Source organism: Mustela nigripes, chromosome 7 (genome assembly GCF_022355385.1).
Source record: "Mustela nigripes isolate SB6536 chromosome 7, MUSNIG.SB6536, whole genome shotgun sequence".
NCBI classification, from domain to species: domain Eukaryota; kingdom Metazoa; phylum Chordata; class Mammalia; order Carnivora; family Mustelidae; genus Mustela; species Mustela nigripes.
In genome coordinates, this window is record NC_081563.1 from 36,500,676 (window position 1) to 36,527,630 (window position 26,955).

General features: G+C 49.4%; 1 long non-coding RNA gene across 8 annotated transcripts in view; it reads right to left on the reverse strand.

The window, feature by feature from the left end:
• Positions 1 to 26,955, reverse strand: part of LOC132021347 (uncharacterized) — a 223,828-nt gene that overhangs the window by 140,472 nt on the left and 56,401 nt on the right. For all 8 annotated transcript variants that reach the window (XR_009405305.1, XR_009405307.1, XR_009405306.1 and 5 more), the window contains exon 2: positions 22,282 to 22,403. This is a non-coding gene — a long non-coding RNA (uncharacterized LOC132021347). The remainder of the gene's footprint in view (positions 1 to 22,281; positions 22,404 to 26,955) is intronic.

Genomic DNA, 26,955 nt, shown 5'->3' on the forward strand with positions numbered 1-26,955 from the left:
GAGGAAGTGGTGATGCAACATGGTGGCTTAAGTGGGTAGGAGAAGAATCAATGAAACAAGATGGGATTGGGAGGGAGACAAACCATAAGTGACTCTTAATCTTACAAAACAAACTGAGGGTTGATGGGGGGAGGGGGGTTGGGAGAAGGAGGGTGGGGTTATGGACATTGGGGAGGGTATGTGCTTTGGTGAGTGCTGATTCACAGACCTGTGCCCCTGGGGATAAAAATACATGTTTATAAAGAATAAAAAATTTAAAAAAAAAAGTAGACTAAGGACAAGAATGGACACTTTACAAATGGCCAATAAGCACAGGCAGAGGTGCTCCACATAATTAGTTATTAGAGAAATGTAAATTAAGAGCACAATGAGACATCATTTCTCATGCACTAGAATGCTCAACATTTTTACCAGGACTGACCACACCAAATGTCAGTAGAGATGTGAAGCAACTCCAACTCTCATACATTGTTGGCGGGACCCTACCATCACCTAGAAAAAGTATTTGGCAGCAATTTATAAATTCAATATTCACTTACAGCATGACCTGGCCATATTTCTCCTATGTAGTTCTCCAGAGAAAACACGTTTGTCCACAAAACGACTTGTGCATGTTCTTTCCAGCTGTATTCATGATACTCCAAAACTGGAAATAAGCCAAGTGGCCATCAACAGGTGAAGGGATACATAAAGTATGATATAACCGTCTGGTTAGTTACTTCTCAGCCAATCGGAGGAGGGACACCAGTTACAGCAGACCTTAGTGCAGGGACCATGAATAAGATGGGCTGAGAGTCTTCCCAAACAGACGCCGTGGCTACGGGGACATGGTGAGGCCAGAGAGGGACCCCTGAAGACCAGGAGGGAGGAACTCCGCTTCCTCGTGGGGCTAGAGCCTTCTCTCTGAACGCCATGGAGTAAAGATCCACTTCCGGCATGTGGCCCATGTCTTGGAAAAGGAAGAGGGGAAGAGAAACCTAGGACAACATCAGACACTTAGACCACACGGAGTCTAAGTTTTATAAAACAGTATGAAATTGAGAAATCTCTGGTGGGTAGAAGGAAATATTTTCTTGCTACCAATAGGAAAGGGGCCTTTATTTTAAGATGAGCTTAGATATTTTTTAAACAGGATGAAAGTTATGTATTTTCGTACTTCTGACATGTGGTTGAGCTATTCTTACATTTCTAGACGATCTAAAAACTGGCTTGAGGCACCAAGGGGATCCTTTGCACTAAGGTGTACTCCTGGTCATAGAACATGCTACAATAGGCCTCACTGAGCTGTGTTAGCTTAACATGAACTATTGTCCCTTTAAAATTCAAATGAACTCCAGGGCAGTTTCTCTTCTAGAGAAAGAACATTTTCCACACTGACTCAGTACTAACTCTTAAGAAACAGGTCTGCATTTTGTCAAATATAAAAAATCCATTGTTGAAATGAAATCTTAGAGGTCCCATGAAATCCTAAAGGTGTTCAAGTGTTCACCTTCCACTTCAGAGTCCAAAGTCTTGGAAGAGCCCTGGCTTCTGCTCTAGGAGGGAAGGGTGGGGTGATCTTTCCCTGCATCCTCTGTACCCCAAGCATCACCTGTGGATGAGAGGTGCATCTCAGTGCCTCAGAGGATTGAGATTCTTTCATCACTAGAAAATTCTAGAGACAGGTTGGAACTTGAGTGACCAACCATCCTTGTTTGCTTGGTACTATCTTAGCTTTAACACTGGGAGTCCCACATCTCAAGATATTTCTCAGTTTCATGCAAATGATGCTTTGGTCACCACACAGGTAACCCAAGAGTTGTAGGATAGAGGCTCACCCTCCTTGCAGGGCTGCCTCCTGTCCCAGAGCCTTCTGCTGGAGTGGCTTCCTGGGGCTGATACCTTCCTCTGTGTCCTCTCTGCAGTCTGTTCTCCAGGCATTGTGTTCTCTTTTTGTTATTAACTGCCCCCCTCCGCCCCTCCCTACCAAGTGTCCTTGGATTTGGGCTACAACCTGTCTGTCTGTCTTGGCTCTTGTTAGTATCTCCTGTTCAATGATACCATTGTAGTTCCCAAGAGGATCCAGAGTTCAGAAAGTTTTTTTTTTTTAAAAAACACCTATGAGTTATGCATAAATTTACATAGCTATCAGTTCTGATGATAAAAAGTCTTTTGTCTTTTATCTGCTGTTGTTTTATTTAGAGCAATGTAATTCCAACATGCTTTAAAATTATATGGCATCAACGTTCACGATACTCTTCTGAGCCCTCTTAGGTTCAAGGAGAAGCCCAGTTTGGGGAGTGGAGTTTTTGTTTTGTGTTTGGACACCATGAGTCCTGGCAAGGTGGAACAGAATGCCAGAAAGGAGAAGAGGGGTCATGCTCCCCGCTCTTCTGCTGGGTTCAGGGGCCCATCGCTGAGGTGCAACCACAGCTCTAGGTGGGCTTGTCAGGTCAGCAGCGGGAATGACGGTGCAGACCCTGGCAGTCATTCATTCATACATTCTTTCATCCAACAACTCTGCATTACATGCGGAGGAGCTTCAGAGGTGAAACAGAAGCTGCTCCAGCCTTCACCGAGGCTCTGGCTGCCACCGGCCGCCAAGCTAACTGGCAGGTCCAGTTTCATCCCCTCCCTGCCTTGCAAACAGCTTTGTAAGTGGAAGCTTCCTGAAGAACTGTAGGGTCGCAGGGGAGGAAACATTCTTTTTCCCTCAACCATCTTGGGCTCCTTGGCTGTGTCTGAACATTAAATGAAAAGACAAATTAACAGGAAAAAAACACACCAACTGGTGGGATCTAAGTTCCACATGACACAGGAGCCTTCATAAGGAAATGAAGAACCAAAGGCACCATTCGACCTGAGTATTTTATTTGAGGTTTGATGAAGAGTTGAGGAGTCTGAGGCAAGCGCTGTGGACAGGGCCATATGCAGCAAGGCATGTTTGTAGGAATCTTCCTAGCATCTGTTTGTCTCCGGAGGTTCGGATGTGCCTTTCCTCTGGGTGTGGACAGTGCACCTCTCCCATGAGTGTTTTATGACCAGTTTCAGGGCCGAAGGGCAAGTGGGGAAGGAGGTCTGAGTCACCTTCGATTTTCTCAAACCCCATCAACTTAAAATACACAGGATGTGAAGCAAGTTGCCGTATTTTGGGATGGTGTGTCCTGAACCCATCAGGGCTCTGGCAATCACAAAGCCATCTCATGTCAGAGCAGAGACTGCTGTTGTACAGTGGAGAACCAGGGGCAGAGACTGGTGAACCCAACACCATTCTCTATCATGGCCCCTTCCCCCCGTGGACTCTAGGCACACTCCTTGGTGACAAAAGCCAGGGCCTTGATGCCAGGACTGGATTAACAAAACACTAGCCCATTTGTAAGATGGAACTAAAAAAAAAAAAAGAATCCCCAGTCCTTCCATTAGTTGGACACAGCAGACAATCCCAGAGTCACAGATCTGAGCACGAGCGCCAGAATTTGCATCTGCGAACTCCCTCCCAAAGGGTCCAAGAGAATGGCAGTTCACGGACGCCTGGAAAAGGCTGGGGCACCTGGTTAGGGAGGGAGGAATGGCAGAAATGGGCACAAATCAGGAGTAACGTGGCTAGGGGGTCACTGCTGGGCTGAACAACAATGTGAGATTTCAAGTCTCAGGCAATGGCACCCCAACCACAGAGCTGTGGTGCGTCCACCTCCCAGACAGGAAAGGAAGAGCTTGCACCCCCGGCTCCTGCCCACCCCTCCCCAAGGTGTCACACAATGGAGGGAAGGAGTGCTGCCCCCCGGGGAAGCTGGGGGTTGCAGAGATGGGAAAAAGTGCCGAGTGGCCCCAAATACACCACACTTCTCTCCCCAAGGCTTCACTGTTCCTTTGCTGCCAGGCCTCATAGAGGACTCTGCAGAAATACAGGAGGATGCTTGTGGGTCTTCACCACAACCTTCTGTGCTATGTTGAGTAATGGCATCCTCAAAATAGCGGTGGGCTAATTCCTAGAAACTCTGTTACCCTCTGCAGCCAAAGGGACTGTGATGTGATGTGATGAAATGATGGATCTGGAGAGGGGGAGCTCACCCTGGATCATCGGAATGGACCCTAAGTGTAATTATTAGGGTCCTTGTAGAGTGAGGCAAGGTCGAAGGAGAGAAGGCCCTGGATGATGGAGCCTGATGTCAGAGTAATGCACTTTAAGACAAAGAAAGAGGCCACACGCCAAAATACCCCAGTGACCTCAGGAAGCTGGAACAGTCCAATCTGCCCCAGAGCCTCCCAGAAGAACTGCTCTTGGACTTGAGCCCAGAGACACTGATTTCAGGCTTCTGGCCTCCAGAGCGGGCAGAGAATACATTTGTACTGTTTCAAGCTTACCAAGGATGTTCCTGCAGCCCTAAGAAACGAGAACACATTGCAGGGGAAAGGCAGGAATGAGGAGAGGGACCAAGGGGCTGACCCGTCACATCCCAGGAACCCAGACTTCTGCCTCCCTGCCGGGAATACCTCCTGAAAATTCTCAGCAAGGAAACACTGGGTCCTCCAGGATTCAGCAGAACGCTGGGATAAGCTGTGATCCTTCAGGATCTCCAAGTGGGCCAACTCAGCCGCCCTCGGCCTCCAGCAGGTAGGACATTCTATGACCCTTCTGGATCCTGGGCCAGCTTAATAGGTTCCCAGAATGGCAGCGAGCCCTGACAGCTGGAGTGGAGGCGGGCACCCACTCGCTGGGCACAGTGGGAAACTCCGTGCCGCCCAGGAGTTGGAAAGAGCGTATGGATGGTCTGAACACACACATAGGGGCAACCTCCAGATCAGAGGAGGAGCTGAGAAGGCTCAGCAGGGGAAGGGGCCACTGATCCCTCAGAGTTGCCCCTGTACTCCAGACACAGAGCGTCGGGGACACGAGGCTGGGTCACAGGGGCATTTCAAGAGATGTACAAACAAACCCAGGTGAGAACCAAATGTTTCCTGCTGGCTCATTTTGTTCCAGCCTCAGCCCCAGTGTATTTACCTTGACATTTCTCAGCACGGTGGGGTGTGGAGAGGGGGAGGGGAGACACTCCAACCCTCCTTGTGGGGACAGGTAATTTGGGCAAAGCTCCTATTTACTGAAATGGCTTTCTACTGACACAGAAAAAAAGTCCCGAAATAAAGAGGTCTGTAATTGTTTGCTTCCTTTTGCTTTTTTGGTTACAACAGTAAAAACTGTCCTTCAAACAGAGTCCCAGAGGACATCAGAGCTTGACAATGACGAATGGGGAACAGATGTTTCTGGGCCATCAGAATGGCAGCTTCCTCCTCAACACGTGGGCTCCGCGACGCAGGGACTGGGTCACCGATCGACCTTGGAGGCCAGACGGACCAGCCCTGGTGGCCAGTGCTGGGGATGTGAGGGCGTGCGGGACCCGGGGCCTCCTGCTTCCCCTGAGTTGGGCAACTCCAGGCTTCTCGCTGCCTTGGGAATGGGGGCGTGTTGCCGTGAATGAGGAACTGGGACCAGCTCTGATTTCCCAGCAGGGGATGGCTCAGCCCGCAGTGTTTTCTCTCCTTGGGGCCTGCCAGGCAGGTCTCAGGACCTATGAGCCAGCTCAGCAGTTCTGGGCCGCTGTGTCAGAGGGCTGTGCTCACTCTCCTGTCACTTCATTCCCCACCCCACTGCGTGGCCCTTGTGTGGAGCCTGGCAGAGGGAGTGGGGGATGGGGCTGATAACCAGGGCGGCTTCCTCCTCCAGGGCCTCCCCTGCCCCATTCAGCCCCTGCCTCATCCCCAGGCTACCCCCAGCTTCTGCACCAAGTGCCCACGGGCTCCTGCCGCCACTGCACGTGGATCATTCAGTGGGAGGCTCTGGGGGGTTGGAGGGTTCAAGAGGGAGCACTAGACTGGGCCAGGTGTACCAGGCCAACACTTGGGGGACATCCCATGGGGAGCCAGAGGAGCCCTACCCTGGGCTCTGAGGTTCCCCTACACTCAAAACCACTCCCTCGCCTGCCAGTGACGTGGCAGAGGGGTTGAAGAAGCCGCACACATCACCTTCCCTTCCACACTCGCGACATCCCCCGTGCGGCCAGTGGACACTGGCTGCTCTTCCACTCCCATTAGGAAGCACTGGGACCTGCTGTGGGAAGGGCTGCAGAGGCGAGTGGGTAGGAGGCGGGTTCTGGAAGACAATGCCCTGGGTTCAAACCCCAGCTCCAGGACTCCCCTTTCACGTGCTCCAGCATTTCAAAAACCTCTGGGTGCCTCAGTTTCCCCATCCTTAAATGGTGAGAAGTTTAGTACTTGCCTGTAGAGCTGTCTGCGAGGAGACAGGGCCTGTCAAGAGCTCAGTGCCGGCCTCGGGGAGGCCGGGTACAGATGAGGAAAAGAGGCTCAGAGAGCTGAGCACCTGGCCTCAGGGACGGAGTGAAATCTGAACCCAGGTGGTTGGACAGTGTGTCCACCAAGCCACAGTCCCCCGCACCCGGCCGCCTTTCATGGACCACCGGCACACATGCTTGGGTCTCCCTGCCCTTGCGGCCGGTGTGCACCAGCGGATATCCGACGGGGAGGCTGCCAGGAGCCACGTCGTGGCACCATGAATTCTGTGCAGAGGGCAGGGGGGCAAAGGGGGTGGCTGGAGCCCAGTTTGCTCTCGCGAAGCACTTCCTGAACGGCACATTCGGTTACCACAAAATGAGTCAAGGTCCCTTTCAAGTGGCTTGCAGAGCTTCCCTCTGATCTGGCACAGCCTCCCCGGGATGGACAGGCAGCAAGTTCCCTGATGAGCAGCCAGGCCCCGCCTGGAGACCCCTTCATTGGGCACAGGCACTGACTCGCTTTCCCTACAACAACCCCCCTGGGGCCAGGTCTGCTCTTGTCCTTGGTTTACAAATGGAGACACCAAGGCTCAGAGAGGTTGGATGAGTTGCTTCTGGTCACACAGCTGGCGGGGACCAAGGCTGGGGTTTGAATTCACCCCTGTCTGGCCCTCACTGGTCCCTTTCTTCTGCCTGGCTCACTGTGGGAAGAGGAAGCAGTATTCACCTCCCCTGCCTGTGTCAAGAAGAGGCCTGGAAGCTCTCTCTGGTTTCTTCTGCAAGTCGGGGCTGGAGAGACAAGACTGTGGAGTTGGAAGGATTAGAACCAATCTCTCACATCTGAGGGGGAAATAGGGGTTTGTGATCTCTGGGCAGGAAATACAAGAGCCCCACTGTTGGGCCAGCGTCCCCCTGTGGACTATTCCCAAATAAGAAAGGGGTCACTCTGCCCACAAAGGATCTCATCTGAAAGACTGGATGAGGGAGAAGCCACAGAAGGCTTTCACTAAAACCTGGCTTCAGGACCTAGCACATACCTGAGCGGAGGGGAAGACAGGAAGGGTCCTTCATCCTGGAATGAGGGCAGGGGGCCACAGGGCTGGAGGCTCTGCTGGGAATGTGCTGCCCAATACCAGTGTGGGTCCTGCCCCACGGGGTCTTTTTGGGTCCCTGGACAAGAAGGAGGGATTCTCAGTGGCACTTGGGAAATGAGAGAGAAAAAAAGGAAGCAGGTGCATTTTGAAATAAACACAGCCTGTGGAAAACCAACCCTAGCCAAGAGGGGCTGAATTGTGCTGGTGGGGATTCGGTTCTTTGTTTTTGCTTTTGTCACTGATGTTTTGATTCAGTTTAGGAGTTTTCTTCGTAATCACGACTAGGAAACTCAGAAGGCCATTGAGACAACAACAGCAAAACAAAACGGGACAATAGCAACAGCTCAATAAATCTGACGGTTTCAGCCAGCTCACCCAGCTGTTGAAATGGAAATCAGTTCAAACCTGAAGTCACACCTTCCCCTGCACAACCCTCCAACCCCCCTGCCCCCCAGCTCTCTGCACAGCTAAGGATTGCACATAAATGTCCAATGAGTTTGAAAGACAAGATTAAGAATGTTCCTCAGGACATTAAAAGTCCGGAGAAGTCCTGCAGTCATAGAAAGAGTTCTACTACTGAATCCAAGGCTAGTCCAGAAAACATTTTTCTGGCAAAATGCCTATGTTATCTCTCTGTGGAGCATATACTGAGACCCGCCAGCCTGGCTATCTGGGAATGGGAGCAATACTGGTCCCAATGCTTATTGAGGAGAGGTGAACTTCTGCTCCCTACTCTAAGGGCCCGACTCCTAGTCTTGCCCCTGAGAGTTTAGCCAGACCCATTGTTTAAAACTCTAGGATGTAGATAACCCTTTTAACGACTGCCTGGGTTCAAACTAATGGGCTCTCCAACTCTGGCCCACTGCTTGTCTTTGTCAATAAAGTTTTAGTGGCATGGAGCATAATTCTACAATGCCTGAATATCATGGAAATGTTAGATTTTAAATCCCCGTAATTTGGACCAACCCAGGTTCTACAGTCAAGTGGTTGATGTGACTGGCCCACAGAAGGGTTCAATTGTAAAGGGGTGTGAGTGTGTATGTGTGTGTGTATGTGTGTGTGAATGAAGAGGATGCAAGTAGGAACAGAGCTGGGGGAGGGAGAGAGGTTTTGTTGCTCAAGAATATCAAATCGGGAGTCAGAGCAGGGCTCCGATCTGAGCTCCTTCACTGGGCAAGTTATGTCACCCAAAAAGCCTGCTTGATTATGTGTGACAAACACGGTGATAATGTCTTTGGCTGGGCAGTGCTGTTGGGGACAGCAAATGGGATCGTATACGCAGAGCCCCTTGGTCACCTCCCAGAAGACTCAGCCCTTCTGGTTAAGTGTGCCCAGTGTGTATTCATCGGTCAACAAATACGATTCCTATCCAGGAATTATTCATGGGAGCCGTATTCAGGGGGCAGGCAGTATCTGGGGAGACAAAACCCCCTTTCTTTCCTGGCTGGCTGTTAGGTGCTAATTTGGGTCACTTCCCAAGGGTGACCTTCAGCTCCATTCCCAAATGCCCAGTGAGGGTGCTGATGGTCTCCCGTGTAACGAGGGCACGCCACGTACAAACCACATAACCACCCAGGAAGCAGGTGGTCTGGGAAGTGCAACCCGCGAACTGAAGAGGACCCTTGGGCAAATGGCAGGGTGCGAGTGGCTTTTAAGCTGGGATTCATGATGAAACATTGGGGATTCCAGGGGGCAAACTTGAACAGACCTGCTCTCTGTCAGCCGGCGAGGTCTGCTTAGAGAGACGCAAGTGTTTATCGGCGACAACCTTTAGTTTTTACTGCCCTCAGTTGCCTTGTATATTTAATAGGGAAATTGGCTGAAGTGGTTACTAAGCCACGCGGAGAAAAAGGAAGGGAGAGGGGAGCCACTATCTGACCCCGAAGTTGGCAAAGTCGCCTCATTAATCAGACCTGTGCTAGGATACAACGTTATTCATGTTTAGGGCATTAAAACTTGAAGCTAAAATTGTAGCAGGAGGTAATCTGAGTACATGCAGCCTGTCTCTCTGCAACAGATTTATGATGTTTACTCAACGATGGATGGGAACTTTCGGGGAGAGAAGGATTTCCCCCCTCCTTTTCAAAATACATCGTCAGCCCACAGTGATCAAGTTCCCAATTTTTGTGTGAGTGTGCACAGCCTTTAAAAAAAAAAAACAAAAAACCAAAAAACCAGTCTGCAGGGATGATAAGAGCAGATCCTGTATTTCTGTATTTAATCTCCACCACTCTGAGCTCAGCTGAAGGACAGACTGGAATGAGCTGTCTGCGAGACAAGTGGTTCTTGGGGCGCTCTTGGACTGCATTGCTTGGCCTGAGATGTTCTACAAAGAACCACCCGCCCAGGCCCTGATGCTGATCAGGGGCATTGACATGGGGCCGCCCCACAAGGGACTCAGAGAATTCCCAGCAAAACCCTCTGGGTTCCATGCTGAAAGATGGCTTGCGGGTGCATCGTGGTTCTAGTTTTGGGAGTTGATGGCTGGTGACTTCAGAAGAGTGAGACCTCCCATTTCCCAAGCGTTCGCACCTCCTTCCTCTGCATGAGCTCCCTCTCACATAGAGAAGGGAGAGGTGGGGCTGCTCAGAAGGGAATCGCTTTCCAGAAGGTTCCTTCACCATGCAGCAGGTGGAGCGGTCATCCTGTGCCTGAACGAGGAAGCAATGAGTGCGTGAACTGGGAAGCACTCGGGAGCACTCATCGTCTCGCCTGGTGGCAGATGAAGTGGGAGGCAGGGAGCCACACGTGCCTGTTCTGGTCCGGCTGGTCTTTGGTTGTACAACTTTGCCTCAGACCTGATGGGTGCGCAATACACTGGGGACAATAATACCCATTAGATAGGGCTGTTTCACAGACTGAACTGGTATTTCTAAGCCATTTGGTTAAAGAAGCCCACTGTGAGTATCCCCTTTGCCACTTCCTGACTGGGTCACTTTGGGCAAGCTACTTGCCCATGCTGAGCCTTCATTTCTGTACCGTAAAATGAGGATAAAACTAGGACAGGCCCCAGAGGGCCGTGGATGAGGGTATGCAAGTGCTTTTTAGAAGAATACAAGCGTAGAGATTTTCAATAAATACAAGGTTCCTGTCTCCATTTCATAGAAAGATGCATTTCTTTTTGAATTTGGGGTGAAGGATGGGAATTAGAGATTGTATTTTGTGCTGAAGTCACAAATACTGGCATAAAAAGCTAAACATCCTTATATGATACAGACCCCGAGGGGATCTACATGATGCTCTTACAACGTGTTCCCCTTAGACGCATGGAAAGCCTGCCTAAAGGGAACACTGCGATTTCACGATATTTTCCTTCCCAGGGCCTCTGGCTTTCTAGTACTTGGGTGTTTGTCTCATCATTGAACCCAGTGTGGCACAACAGACTGAAAGTAGGCGCGACTTTTTCGCTCCCAGTAAACACTAGAATTTCCCTGTTTGAACTAAATATAAAAATCATGAAGTTAGATTCAAAGACACCGCTCCCCCCTCCCACTCGGCTACACCAAGGAAGACTTTTTCTAACGGTGGGGGGTTGGGGGAAGGCTGGGGCTAGGAGAGGGAAACTGAACTAGTTTCAAGTGTGACTAGCACTTGTAATGATGAAGATTTATTTGCCAATGGAAGAAATACTTGCAAATCAACCTTTTTTTTTTTTTAATAAGGGGTCATGCTCATATATACAGCACAATTCACATACAAGCATTTATGCGATTTTGCAAAGAAGTTTCAACATAGAAACACACACACACACACACACAAGAATTATATTCAGCAACACTGCCCAAGCAGCCTTTGCCTTAAAAACATCTACTTTACTGTCTGGCTGGAGAACCACTGGCCAGGGAGTGAGAATCCTGGTCGTTATCTAAGGGCCCAGAGAGTTGGGTTGTAGAAACTAGAACCAACCAGCCAACAGGAACAGTGTCAACAGGCAGCACCACAATAAAGTGACTTTTTTGACACTCTAAGTGCATGTTAAAACAGCCCCCAACTTTCCGATTTAAATAGTTCAAAATGAATCAAGGGGAAGAAAAGACAGCATTAAACCACACCCAACTGAGCTTCTCAAAAATATCTTATTAACACAGCCTTCCAAATAAATCCTCAAACTTACCAGTCTCCACAAACTTCGCGCACTGACTGATGCTCCTGTCAACTAGAAAGGATGCAGAGGGGAAATGAGTGCCAGTTCCATTCTTTACTGTTTACCTGATGTCCCACCTGGTTTGCTTTGAGAGGGAGGCTGTTTGCAGAGCCACTGGAATGTGTGGAACGGTTTGCTGGTAAGGCCAGCTCTGGCCTTCCAGAACTAAACCTCCAAAGGAATTGCAGAGGACGAAGACCTTGAGTTCTGTTTTTCTGCAGTGTTGACTCATATGTGTGTGTGTTCATAACATTTAAAGAAGTAATGTGCCTGGAGAACAGGAAGGGAGCTGCTTTACAAGCAAAGATAAGATGTGATTAGAGTATGGGGTTGATCAGATAAAGATACCACACACACAATTTGGATTTTAGCCGGTTCTTTAATTTATTCTGAAGGAAAAGGAGGGGAGAAGGATGGGGATCAAGAGCGTTAGGAATTGGCTTCCCACGAGCTGCCTCTCTTAAACAAACCTTGTGGCCTGTTTCAATCCCATCTTTAAAAAGACGGGATTCGTTTCCTCTTCTCAGCCTCCCTGTCCCCCCCTTCATCCTTCTTCTAAGAAGGCAGGCAGAAACCTCCTTAGAAGTCCTATCTACACCATCCTGTCTTAGAAGACTTGAAGCATTTGTTTTCAATGTCCTCAGTTTACCTGCCAATGGAAGTATGACTGGAAAGAGGTTCCACGAGCTTTGGGCTAATAATCACAACTTTTATAAGTATAAATAGTGAAAAGTGGGAGAGTCATTCCAAGACTGGGTTCCGCATCAAGTCTTACGAATCTAAAAGATGTGCCATCATCTCTTACAATGTTAGTGGGATTTCATCACAACTGCACACAGAACGGGTTTCTCTTTTCCCTCCAACTATTTGAAAGCACATTACAGATCCTGTGGTCTGTGGTCTTTTTTTTTTTTTTTAATTTTTAAATTTTAATTCTCGTATCGTTAACATACAGTGTAATATTCGTTTCAGGTGCAGAATAGAGTGATTCCACAGCTCATCCATCCCCCAGTGCCCGTCCTGACGAGCACGCTCCTTCAATCCCTTCACCTATTTCACCCCTCCTGGACCCTCCTCCCCTCGGGCAACCATCCATTTGTTGTCTATAGTTAAGAGTTTCTTGGTTTGCCTATTTTTTCCCCTTTGCTCCTTTGTTTTGTTTCTAAAATTCTACATATGAGTGAAATCATATGGTATTTGTCTTTCTCTGTCTGACCTACCTTGCTTAACATCATATGCTCTAGCTCCATCCAGGTCGTGGCAAATGGCAAGATCTCATTCTTTTTGAGGACTGAGTAATATTCCATTCTGTGTGTCTACCACTCTTCTTTATCCATTCATCTGTCCATAGATATACAGAGGTGGACTACCTCTGTAGTTTGGCTATTGTGGACATCGTTGCTGTAAACACTGGCGTGCATGTATCCCTTTGAATCGGATCTTGTGTTTTGGCAATACCTCTATGGGGCTTGAAAGCTAAAAAGTCATATCTTCATTTAATAGTTAAGGAAATCACAGGGCAGAGGTCGAATGGCACTTGCAGGTGGAAAGCTTGTGCTAGAATCTGGGTCTTCCTTGTTCCGGTTGGTTCCCTCTCCTTGTTCTCATTGATCACAAATATTCTTAGACAATCCATGGGCAGGGACAGTGTTTGTCAACAAAACCGCTGCGAGCTGCCTGCCTGGGAAAAGAAAGGTAGCACCCTGCATATCGCAAATCTATCTTAAGTCTCGTTCTGAGGCCAGGACCTCAGATGTCCGTTAACTTCTATCTCAAGACCTCAGAGGTTACAGCAGATAGAAAGGGAGAATAGGATCGGAGTCCACAGGGAAATGAAGGGTGGAAAGTTTCTAATTAGAAACAGCTTGGACTATGGTTGAATTGTTCTTGTCTCAGAAACCTTCTACAGAATGACTTCCCTCCCTTCATTGTCTTTCTAAGTTTTGCGATTTTCTAAGTTTTGGCATCTTTACACATTTTAAAGTTTTCTTTTTCATAAAGTCAGATAAAGCAATTTCTGGTGGGCGAAAGTCTCCTGGAGCAGGTCTGGGGAAGTGGAATAATGAGGCTTTCAATCATGCACAGGACCGACAATTAACTAATGAAAATCCTTTTTTTCCCCCTATTTCCTCAAAAGTCAGTTCTCAGAAAAACAATCATTTACTGTACATACCCTGTTTACCAGCAAGGTTAAAAGTTCAGGCAAAGAAAGGCATCAAAATATTTACATTAAAGCAAATCAGTGTTTCTATATGGTGTCTGGCTCTGCACATTTGAGATCGGGCCCTATCACGACCGTGGAGAGCAGAGGAAGCAATGTTCTGGAAGGTTGGCTCTACGTTTCTCAGGCGCTTTCTGAGACTATTCTCTTTTCTGAGACTGCTATCTCTGCTACCCCCAGCTTTTTAGATGTTTTCTTCCTTTTGATATTTTACATTTTATAGCTTAGGTCATTAGGACCTCACCAGAGTATTTCACACATGGCAAGTTTCTATTACTTCCTTGGTAAATTTATTTTTTTTTAAATCCTCAATTTTTAAGAATTAAAATAATAATGACAATAAAATTTTATTTATTTATGTTGACAGAGAGAGATCACAAGTAGGCAGAGAGGCAGGCAGAGAGAGAAGGGGAAGTAGGCTCCCCGCTGAGCAGAGAGCCTGATGTGGGCCCGATCCCAGGACCTTGAGACCATGACCTGAGCTGAAGGTAGAGGCCTTCAGTCCTTTGTGCTCTCATCCTTATTGCAAATATTCCCCCACACTGACAGGGTGAATTTGGCAACCGAAGCTCAGGGACCCAATTGCTCGCCAGAGACCATGCCGGCCAGGATGGAGGCACATCTGACTGAGTTCTGTAATTTCTGGGGTCTCCGTTGCTCTGACCCTAAAGGAGGGGCCCCAGCACTGACCACATCTTCAGAAATACTTTCTTGGCTCACTCTTGTCTTGAGAAAAGACGAATCCAGGAAAGTCAGGAGGCCTTTTTCTACAAGAGCGATGTTCTTCCAGAGGAACCGCACATGACCGCTGGAGCAGGGGCTGGATGGCCCCCCCGCAGCCATTGTCAGTGACCCGAAGCCCAGCAGATCCCTGCGGAGCTCCGGCCGTCACGGTGAGAAGGACACCAGCATGGTTGTCCTCAGGCACCTGAGCAAGACAAGGCATTGCTGTGGGTTCTATAGCAGGAGACACAGTGTTGGAGAGGGGACTCATCTGTCCCCCAGCACGGACCCCAGATGTGAAACTTGGGGCCCAAAGCACTCCTCGGCTGCCCTATGTCGGTGAGCAGAGCAGAAGAAAGGGGCTTCTCTTCGGTTGCTTCTGCCCTGGGCCCATCCTTCCCAGCTTAGTCCTGCCCTCAAGGGCTCCAGGCACAGGTGGTTCGGAGCCTGCGCTCCCCAGGCCCCGCTGGTATCCCTGTCCCCCACATCTGTGCCACTGAGGGAGTGGCTTCCCCTCTGGTGGGCAGAAGCCATGTGGGGTCCTGCGTGGGTCTGAAGAGAGCCTGCCAATCACCCTCAAGTGCACACCCTTCGGCTGTCCCTCACACGCTCAAGAAGCAACCCCCTACCACCTACTGCACACACAGACATGCCCACCCCAACTGCACACATCCCAGACACTCACATACCCACCCATCCGCACAAACCAGGGACACCTACAGGTATACACACACATATCATGGGCTCCTCCCCCCGCCACACCCACACCCACGCCACACGTGCACACTGGACAGATACCCACCACACACATCCCTGCACGTACATAGCGGCTCATGTACCACACACACCCACCACAGGTCACACACGACATGCACGTGCCACACGTGCACACTTGGGACACACGCACACACGAGCTACACTCACAGCATGCCTGTACTGTACCTACATCCAGTCACACACACACCACCCGGGTACCTACCCCATGTACCATATCCAGCAAGACCCACAGCCAACAACCTCCACCACAGCCATGTGCACATACCCACACCACACTGGTACCACTGATGCCCACACTCATATCCACCCCCATAGGCACGTCCACACCTGCACATACACCACACTGATACATTTCCCACATGCACCCAGGCACCCCCAAACAGCACTCACAGGACCACACCACACACTGCCATATTTCACACACACACATACACATACACATGCACACGCATGCACACACACACACACACACCCTCATTCTCACACCCCATTCTCGACTCTGCTAATTCCAGGGCAGACCAGCCAGAACCATAGACAGACTGCCAAATAGCCTTCCTTCTCCATGAGATGGCACCTATATGGAGCGACTGTAAAAGTGACTTCTTGGGGACGTAAAAAAAAACCGACAGAAGGTAAGCTAGAGAGAATGGCCTGTTACAGAGCTGTGTGCTTCCGCCTTGGGAGGTCCCGAAGATCACAGTCATGGAATGAGAGCTGCTCAGGGGAGCAGGAGGGGCACGACGAGTTCTGGGTGACACATTCCCCTCGTTTTTGCTTTTCTTCCTCAAATGGCAGCAGCCACCCCTCCGAGGGGTCCCCCCTCTTTTCCTGGTTCCTTAGCCCCATCCCCTCCCCCACCTCGCTGACTCTCAAACAGCCTCGCTGTTAGCTGGGTCCCCCAGGAGCCTCTAACTGATTCCCCGCCACCGCCCCCCCAAGATCTCCCAACTAGCTTCTCAGAAGAATAAAATTCACTTTACCAACACTGACTCACCACCTACGTAAGGGAGGCATGCGTTGGGCTGTGGAGGTAAAAGGTGTTACCACAGAGCTCTGACCTCAAGGGGCCCAGAGAGCGGAGCTAGCAGCTGTGCTCACCAGGCTTCTGGGATCTTGTTAAAATGCAGATTCTGGTTCCAGGGGCCAGGGCAGGACCTCTGCCTTTTTGACCCTCCAACCATACTTTGAGTGGTAAGCCATTCTCAGAAACAGAGTCCGCCCACATCCCTGACTGCTGACAAGGACCCTCACACAGCTATGGCATGGGGCAAGGCCGGAGGGGCTGCTGGTGTTCCCAGAAGGAACAGCTCAGGTGGCCACCTCACCTGCCCGAGGCCCTGCGGTAGCCAGAGAGGCACCCGGGGCACAGCACAGACAGCTTGACTTCCTATCCTCCGTTTTCAGGTGTGCTCTGCAAGCTTTCTTCCAGCTGTCCCTTACTAACCACACTCCTCTGTAAAGGAAAGTGGCTTTGCTTTTCCATATTTATAAAACATGAAGCAGCAGCATGGTAGGGGGCTGGGGGAGGCCCAATGAATCTGGGCTTAAATCCAGGATGCACAGGTTTAGTGATGCAGGGCAACCCAGATTTCTTAACTGAAAGGAAAGAATAATAATCCCACCTCTGGGGCCAGTTAGGAGGAATGGAAATACAGCTGACCACATGGGTGTGAACTGGGCAGGCCCACTTATACTTTCTATAGTATGCAACAGCAATGTATTTCTTCTTCTTTCTAATTTTCGCAATAAGGTTTGTTTCTCTAGCCTACTTTATAAGAAGAATCCATAGATAATCCATATAATCTATGTAACATATAAAGTAAGTGTGAATTCACTGTCATGTTATTGGTAAGGCTTCTGGTCAATAGTTAAGTTTGGGGGAAGGCAAAACTAGACACAGGTTTTCAACTGTGGCGGGGGTGGGGGTTTGGTGCCCATAACCCCGTGTGGTTCAAGAATCAACTGTAATGTGTGAACCACCAAAAGTTGTGTCCTGAGCAAACTAAAGCCTCAGATGGTAGCCGGGATTATTCTCAAGGCACAGGTTTACTAATCCTTGTCCTTAGGTGATCGTCACGGGACACGCACTACCTGTACACCTGGGGAAAGTGAGGCAGGGACATGAGGCAGCAGGGGAGCATGTGCCATACTAGGCACGGGGACTCAACATGGCTTTCAAGATCCCCCTAAGTCACTTAAGAAGGGAGACAGAGCCGTGATGACCGAAGGGAGAGGAGAGTGCACAGGCAGACCTCCAAGGGGTCATCCAGATCTCCGAGTCTGAGGACATCAGTCCTCCCTGGACACCTGTGAATCCAGGGCAGACATTCCCCAGCTTGACTCCCTTCTGCTGGATAGAAGCCAAAATGACTCAAAGCTATCTCAGTATTGACAAAAAGACATTTCAATCCAGAAATTTCCAGTCAAGCCATTGGTGAGGAGGCCTCAGCAGAGAGATAAGCATGTTGCCACCTGCCCAGACTATGAAACCCTCTCTGCTTTTGAAAACTGAGTCAAAGAGCCCATCGTGGGGATTCGTGTGAGGGAAGCTGACACAGCTGTTTTCATCGTGGTGCCTTCCTGAGCCAGGGGTCCACACGTGGAGCGGGACAGGAAAGTGGATGGTTTTCACTGAGTTTTCATCTCTGCCAGATTTGCTTTTCTTCCTGGCACCCCTGATGGAATGGGAGCACATGGGCCAAGCAGCATGAGAAGGCAGCTACCCCAAGCCCATGTGTGACCCCCTCAGCCTGGGCGTGTGCCCCGAGCCATGTTTGGGCTGTGCCTGAAGTCTGTGCATCCCTAACCTCAGAGTCACTTGCAAACATCGTAGAGACACTGACCTGAAAGGGAGAGGATCTGGAAGGCCGGGAATGAGCTCAAATAACCACCGTTTTCCAAAGGAACAGGTTCTGAAAACTACAGCAAGGCAGACTCCCTTGAATTTCCGGGCCAAACCCAGAAGCAGCATTAGACAAGGCTCACAAGCATTTGGGAAGAAAGTGGTGGTCTCTAAGAGGTAACACAAGTTCTCTAAGAGAAAGTCATTCCATGCTAACCTCATTTCCTGTTTTGACGAGCTTCACCAGAACAGTCGATTAGGGGAATGCCCCAGAAAGTGTGTCTTGCTTTCAGTAAAACATCTGAAAACCTCTTATTGTATCCTATGCACTTAAGACACACAAGATGGGCCCGTTGGTAGTATGACTGGGAGAATTCGAATTGGCTGGGACGACCTTCCCAAAGAGATCAGGCAGTGGCATGATGTCGGTCCTGCTCCCCCGACTCCTACCTCCACTGCTGGAGACGGCTGTGCTGGCCAGGCCTCCCACTCGATCTCAACAGCTCAGATGATTCAGAGTTTTTCTCCCTACTGGGAAGTGAGCTTTGTAAGGTGCCTCTGCAGCTCTACACATGGGGAAGGTTGAGTGTGGGTCTATGGCTTGTTTTGCTCTATTCACGTCCTTAGGAGGGGAGCAGGGATGTTTCCCTGGAGACCCACGGGGCCCTGTCCCACATTCCATTTTAAAACTGACTTGGAGGGGTGCCTGGGTGGCTCAGTGGGTTAAAGCCTCTGCCTTCAGCTCAGGTCATGGGATCGAGTCCCACATCGGGCTCTCTGCTTAGCGGGGAGTCTGCTTCCCCTTCCCACCCCCTGCCTGCCTCTCTGCCTACTTGTGATCTCTCTCCCTGTCAAATAAATAAATAAATCTTTAAAAATAAAAATAAAATAAAAATTAAAAATTAAACTGACTTGGAGGGAGATACTGATGGCCTATTTGTTACATTTGCAAATCACACACACCTCTCGGGACAAAATGGCCTCACCCCATCGACTCACAGGGGTCAGGAGGCTGGGGTGAAATGAGATAGGAGCAAACGCGAAGCCTAGGTTTTTCTGAAAAACAGTGTGCTGGAGAAGCACCTAATTCAGGCACATTCGACTTCTAGCTATGTCACTGCCTGCCCGTGTGTGACCAGAGATGACACACACCTTGAGAGTCTTCACCTCTACTTTTTAATTCTTTCTGTAATACTGAACTCTCTCAGGGTATTAGACCGGCACCAAAAATCCTTTCCCTACTTGGGTTAGGGCCTTGTTGTGAGGACGGAATAAGTCAGAGGTGGTAAAGTGCTTTGAAAAAGGGAAAGCTCCGAAATTCAAAATAGTATTATTATTTGTTGTAAGGTGCTTTCCCTCCAAAAAAAGAAAAAAAAAAAAAAAAAAAACCTCTGACAGTCTATGAGTGATAAGCAGAAAATGATTCAGCTTTGGCTTCTGTTTCTCCAGTTGTAACCCCAGACTGGCTGGGCTCACGGAGTGGCCCCAGCGAGTCCATCACAGATTCCGAACTCCTGCAAGACTCCAAACCCCTCCTTTGGCCCTCTGCTTTTCCAAAAGATCTTCCGGGAAGGCTTGCTTCCCACTGTCCCAAATTTTGGTAATTAAAAAATCATTCAGATAGTTCCCTTTCCAGAGCTGGGTATTCAGAGATGTAAACCAAGTTCACAGCCAGAGTGAATGCCGAATGACTTGGGTCGGGGCCTTGGACTTCTCCTGGTATTTTAAGTTATTTTGGATCCTACCAGGCGGTCTTTTGAAAGCATGTCACTCTTGCTACTGCACGAACCCTGGCTCAAAAGGTAGATGAAAAATAACTGCAGACCCAAGACAGGAGAGCAGGCCCTGGTCAAATTAACAGACGGAGAGAATCACCTTAAATTTCTCTTGTGTTCAGTGTAATTTTACTTGGCATCAGAGTTCACCTAGACTATCCTGTGGAACTTTCTGTGATGACACACGTGTTTTACATCTGTGCTATCCAATCTGGCAACCACAGCCTCATGTGGTTATTAATATTTAAATTAACAAAAATTTTAAAAGAATTAAAAATGTATTCCTCAGTCACACAGCTATGTTTTAATTTTTCATGAGACACATGTGGCTAGTGGCCACCATATTGGAAAACAACCTCAGACCAACAGTTCTTACCCTTGGCTACTGGTTGGAATTACCCGGGGAGTTTTAAAAAAATACTAACATCTATCCCTCCACCCCAAATTCTGTTGTGATTGGTCCTGGTGGAGCCTGGGCATTGGATTTCTTAAAACTCCTGGATAATTCTAGTGTTTGGCCAGGATTCAGAACCATTGTCCCAACCATGGAGAACTCTGGGCTCAATTTTCATTTGTTCCTCTTGTTACCTTGTGAACTGATTATCCTGCAAACGCCACATGAGTTATTTCTGCTTCTGCCTGTGACTTCCACCTTTCCCACCTTTTCCAGGTCATAAGTATCCTAGTGGATTAATTTCTGGGAAATGGGCAGAGGAAGTTAGGGGATCCAAGAACTGGCAGAGTAAGAATGAGGGGCGTGTGCTGCAGACTCCTCCCTGAGGACACATCCCTCTGCTACATGGTTGCCTTTAATCTTCCAGGAACATAAGCAGATATAATTTAACTTAAATTAGCAAGACAAAGCTTGGTTCAGGTGAGAATCTGATTATCCCAATAGCAGATAGTTTATGATCAACCTTTTCTGCCGTAGTCTACTGACAGCCTGTGTCCTCACCTTGGCTGCTCTATTTACCTCTTTCCATCATCAGAGGTAAATGGACTCACGCTTTCCTTACCCACCAAACGCTGGTTAGAAAACAGAGCTACTCAACATCACAGTGTCACCTGCGAAGTGATTAAGACGATGGATCACTACATAGTTACTGAGCCTAGTGCAAGGGTCTGGGGACAGACTAGAATCTTCCTTTATAGAGCTGAAATGCAGAAGGCACATGACAGGAACACAGCTGATTAATAAAAGAACAAACAGGATAATTGTTGATATTATAGGGTCATGAAGTAGAGAGAAGTAGTGGCGGTAAGCAGTTGTCTCAGGACAGGTGGTCAGAGAGAGCATCCCTGAGCAGGGGGCATCAGGGCTGAGACCTGGACATATACCACAGCATACATCGTGCCATGCGGGAGGGAGGGTTGAGATGATGAGCATGATGGACTGAGAAGTTAATTCTGAGCAGCATGAAATGGTACAACACTATCCTTTTAAATCATTCGTGGACCTCTGCTAAGCTTAAAAGTGAAGGCTCACAGAAGAGCTGGAAGGCTGCTACCCATGGGCTCTCTGGCCAGGCCCCCAGGAGGACTGAGTTGTCCCATTAAGGGCTGGGGACGAGGGTAGTACTCCACTGAAGGAATGCTTTGACACATACCCATTCTACAGAATGTTGAGTTGCCAATTCTGGGGGCTCAGGTTTGCAGGCGGATTAAAGAACCCATGTAAACAAAGGGAGTGTGCTGTTTATCCACGATGAATTGCCCAGTGCTCCCCTACAGTTTGTGAGAAAGGTCCCAGCAGGACCCACTCATATGGAGGCTAGAGGTGCTGAGAAGACCAGGGCAGAATTGGTCCCACCCAAACTGTCTCCAGAATGTGGCACACAGTATGCCCCAAAGAAACCTTGTGGGATGAAGAAGTGAATGGGTGACCGATGGGTGGGGGCAGAGAAGGAGGCAGCTGAGAAAGCAGAGGTCTTCGGCAGAAAGCTCAAGTTTGGTGACGATTTGGGGGGTCGCCACTGGTAGGCCATGACCACAGTAATGTGGAAAGAGAGTTCGCAATGTTCTCTTCAAATGTTAATGTGCCAATACTGACTCAAGGGAGGCCTTCTGGGGCTGCAGAAGAAAGAGGCAGGGCGAACAAGGCTCACTAATAAGACAGTCAAGTTCAACACTCTTCTAATGATGCCCTCATGATCTGTGTGGTTAGGGCAGGGTTTACTCGTACTGCTATAGAAATCAATCTCAAATGCTCTTTGGTGTCCTTTCCATTAATGCAGGGTATAGCTAATAAGAAAACAATTCATTTTTCTTGAGTTTTGCTTGGAATGAAGGAAAAATAATTAAGACACGCAGGGGCTGGCTAGATAAATAGAAAACCAGCCAGACTAGACCATGACCACATCCCAAACACATCATCGGTCAACGTGGAGGCCCTTGGAGTCCACAGCAGTTAGGATCAGGCCCCAGCGGGAAACCCTTCACCTGCACTCCGGCTGTGGGCAGCAGGTAGAGGCACTGGAGGGGGCCGAGTCCTGATTTTTCTGTGTCTGTGTCATTTTCGATCAACTGTGTCATAGAGCTTCCTGTTTCATCTCCCAGTTATTCTGAAACAAAAACATGCATGAAAAACACAGGTCACTGTCAACCGCATTGAGAGACAGTCACTCCAGTACATGGAAACCGAAAAGGGAAAGACAGATCATCAATGCGACAGTAAGCTGGGGAATCAAATTTATCAGCATCTATTCAAATAGTGATAATCAACGAAAAGTGCGGGTGGTGACGGCAGCGGGGGTGGGGGTGGGGGTAGGGGGCGGTGCAGGGCGTTCATTTAAAAATAATTCACAAGAGACTGAAAAGGCAGATGTTCCCAGAAGCCCACTACCTGTTTACTGAAAGTTGCAGTCAGTTCTGACCTTCTGGGTCAGGGTCTACTACTGGGGCACACTGAGGCTTTTCCCCTACGTGCTTCTGTTGGCCTTGCTAAAGGGTCACACATGACTTTTGGGACAAGCCCGGTGTTTGCCCAGGTGATGCACCAAGCACCCCTCCCCAAGCGTCGAAAGAGATGTGAGAGAAATCACCAGGGGATTGCAGCCCAATGAGGATGGACGAGGAGGATGGTGGCTGAACTTATGGTCCCCTGTCCTCCCCCCGTTCTCAGGGGCATCAGCCTCGCAGGTACATCCAAGCATTGTGAACAGACAGGCTTGCACCAAGAAGCCTTAGTGAGATGAAGGAAAGAAAAAGAGGAGAAGGGGCTCCTGACCAAACAAAGGGGAGTCCGGGGCCAGCCAAATAAAAGCCTTGAGGATAGCACAAGGCTGAGACAGCTCTAAGGACTATGGTTCTAATAAAAACTGCTTTGCCACTTGAGACCAGCATGGTTTGGCTCCCAAGCAGCACACTGTGGAAGGTTATTCTCAGTTCCCAAACAAATGGAAGGTTAATTCCAAAGACAGGTAGAGGGATGGGTCAATTCAGACATATAGACAGTGTCACCTCCCCCAAAGATGGTGGCCCTCCAAGCCAGCTCTGTGCTTACATCTGTGGCTTAGACAAGCGGGGGAGGGTGAGAAGGCAGGAGACAGAACTGCCATGGGAGGGAGGTCAAAGCCACGCCTGCCTACACCTTCCAGCCATATTCTCTGACCATGAACTGCTTACTGATGGTCAGAGAAGGAACGGGCTCTGCCTGTCTACTCAGAGCCTCCTGGGTATGGCTGTCCCCCCCACACTCGACCTGCCCCAGATGCAACGCAGAGGTCATCAGAAAAACCAGAAGCCCCCCTGCCCCACCCCATTTCCTGACTTTTGTTAATGGCACAAAATTCTCTGTAAAAAGGGAGGAAGGGGTGCACGATTTTGGAAAAACTCCATCCTGCCCCTTGAGATTCGTTCACAATGCATAGCAGCATACAAAAGACCCTGAGAAGTTAGGAAATAAAGAAAGCAGCTGAAATTCATTTACTGTGTGCTTCCCAAGCATATCTGAAGCAGAACCCTTTTTACACAACTAGCCTTTGCCAGCAGGGCTCTGTTGAGTGACAGAGATCAAAGCTTCTCTTAACACTCGACACTTGGCGTGGCAGTTGTGATACTCTCTATTCCTCGCCCTGTATTGTTTTTCCTTATTTCTTTCCTCCAGCCTTTTGTACAAGTGAGTTAGCTGATTCACATCAACCCCTGTAGCCTTAGTTTTCTCTCAAGAGCCCCATTTGCCAGTGGCAGAGAACTACCGGGCTTTCTGAGAGCCAGCCAATAAATTCGGCTCTGTGGTGACTACCATTCGAGGAACAGTGCTGCCCCGAGGAGTCTGCTGGGAAAACTGGCTTCCTGATTTGTGTCATATGAGCTAGCATTTTCCTGGTTCCTTTTGTCTCACCACTGAAATAGAGAGGTGGCTTAGGAGCTTGTGCTCTCGTCCAGTGGTACCCCACTTCTGAGGGATTAAAAAATATTAAAAAAACAGCCCAGGCAGACTTTAGTAATGAACACTCCACCATGCAAACCGTGGCCAGAATCACAAAGAGTGAGACATTGCAGGGCTTTAAGGATCATCTGGTCAACCTTCACTTTATAGGCACCCGGAGGGAGGAAAGTTGGCAATCTTCCTAAGGTCACACTGGAAGGCACACTGTTGGTACCGAGACCTTGGTCCCTACTACCTACTCCCTAAATTTTGAATTCCATCTTCCCCTGTAAGACCTGAGCTTGTTTAGGAGCTCTTGCAAGGATAAGTGAAGGTCATAACGACTCCATGTTGGCCTGGGTATCTAGTTATCATTGAAAAAACTTAAGATGACCCATTTAAGGAACTTTCAGAGATTTGCGCCTAATTCAAAGCCTACCACACATTTAGCTTCCCATATGCTGGCATTCACAAGGAGTTGGGGGAAGCTAGCAGCCCCATAATGGACAGTCCCAGAGGAGCTTCGGGTCACATTACCCCTTTACTCTTACTCCCAGTCTGGCTGAATTACACTACTCCTGCCTGTCTCTCTAGTATTCAAGGGGCTCCAGTTAGGTCTCCCCCACTGTGCACACAACTTCACTCTCCCTTGGATCTGAGGGATGGCCTTAGTGTCATCACACTGCAGATACAAGCTCTCATCAGGGACCTGAAATGTAGCCCAAGCAATTTTCCAGATGTTCCTTCAGCTAGCTCCCAAATCCTGCCCTTTTTGTTCCTAAGGGCAGAGGAAAAGCTCCAGGCATGGGAAACTGAGAAGGGGAGACCAAACAGTAGCTCAGACACCCACCCCTAGCCTGGGGATTCACGGGCTGGCCTCACCCAGGCCTCTTTCCCAGGCAGTAAGGACCAGGGCACAGGGGCAGGGGAGCAAAGTCACCAACTTCAGTTGGCTCTAACATCCATGGCCTTGCCAAGTCCTCACTGCCAAAGCGCCAAACCAGGCCCCACCAGCCCCTCAGGTGTAGAACATACACTTGAGCCTGTTCTGCACCAAAGTCTTTGTTAATGCTTGGGAAAATGACAAGCCAGGCACTCACATCCTGTTCATGCTGACTCACAGTGGATTCTGACAGTGTTGGGAGCCAACTTTTTAAGATTTCGAAATAGCTGCCCAGGAGGATAGGGTGTATTCAACAGCATCAAGGTGTCCAGCTCTCGGGACCCCACTGTTTTTATTTCTCAGGAAGTTAAGACCAAGAGGGCACGGCCAGAAAATGTTGGTTGCTTATCACAGACTAATTTCAGAGATAAGTGTATGGGTCCCTTGTGTAAATTACTAGAATTCTGTGCGGCCAGGCCGGTCAGGGCAGGGAAGAGAGAAATCTTCGCTTGATGGCCCCCCCTTCCCTTGTTTCTGAAGGGGGCTCCTAGTTCTCGAGCTACAGCCACGTAACTCTGAGCAGAGTTAGAGCCTTTCCTGAGGGGATCCCCCCTGAGAAGTAGTTTTTGCAAAATGTTCCACGCATCATTACAGACCTACACGTGGTTCAGAGAAACTCTGTGTCCCTCAAAACGCCCATGAGCAGAGCACGAGCCTGTCCCAGGGCCGCCGCAGAACACACCCAGATCCTCTAGGTCACCACTGGGCCCATGCCACACAGCAGACACTGTTCCAGATGCATGCTCCCCCTTGGGCAGAGCATCGGCCTCCAGGCTGGTGCTGTTCGGCTCCTCCCTCTCACGCGGAAGGCAGCGGGGAGCTCCACAACTAGCTAGTAGATGGTGGCACCCTGCTTCCCATCTAGCATCCTGACCCAGGCGTTCTGCCCCCCTTCTGAGATGAACGGGAGCTCACAGGTGATTCAACGCCTATTCCCCAGGGGAGCTTGGAAGCTTGCCCACCTTCTGGTATGGGGAGGTAGTTATTCAAGACCTTCCTCCATCTGTACCAAAGGTGGGAAGAGAGACAAGAGTGGGCAACCCAAGGGCGGCGCTTACTGGAATGTTTCCTGCACAGTCAGGCCATCGCCTCCCTCTCCTTGGCCACTTCCTCTATCCTTAGGACAAAATCCACTTTGCAAAGAACTGAACCTCAAAACCAGGCTAGCTGACCTGTCGTCTGGCCGGTGCTGTGAAAGCTCCGATTTACAGGGAAACTTGCTGTCTAGTTACTGAGGGATGCCAAGTTCTGAGGGCCGGATTCCCCGCCGTGTCTGTGCTGGGCACACGAAGCGATGAGGCAGTGGAGGGAAGACGGACACACTGACACGCTCCGTCAGACACGCCTTTCAGGTGTTCCGATCAGCCATGGCCCAGGGCCCTCACCAGCGCTTCTCAACACGGGGCTCTGGACCAGCAGCATCATATCACCTGAGAATTTGTTAGAAATGCAAATTCACAGGCCCTTTCCCAGACCTTCTCAACTCGAAACTTCGGCGGTGGGGCCCAGCGATGTCTGTTTTCATAAGCCCCCAGGTGGTTCAGACGCACGCTCAAGATCACAGTGGTGACTGAACCTCAGAACACCCTAGTGATGCTCTTGGCCCTGGGGCCGTGGGCTTGGTCCCTGGCAACTGTGGGCAACTGTGGGTGACCGCATGGTAGTTAACTGTTCCTAAGTGTGTCACTGGATGGTTCTCTCCTGAGATCCCCACAGAGGCAGGAAAGAGGTCACAGCTCAGAGGCCGTCCAAGACTTTCAACAAGTTCTTGGGGGGATCTGGGGGCAAGTGTTGAAAAAAT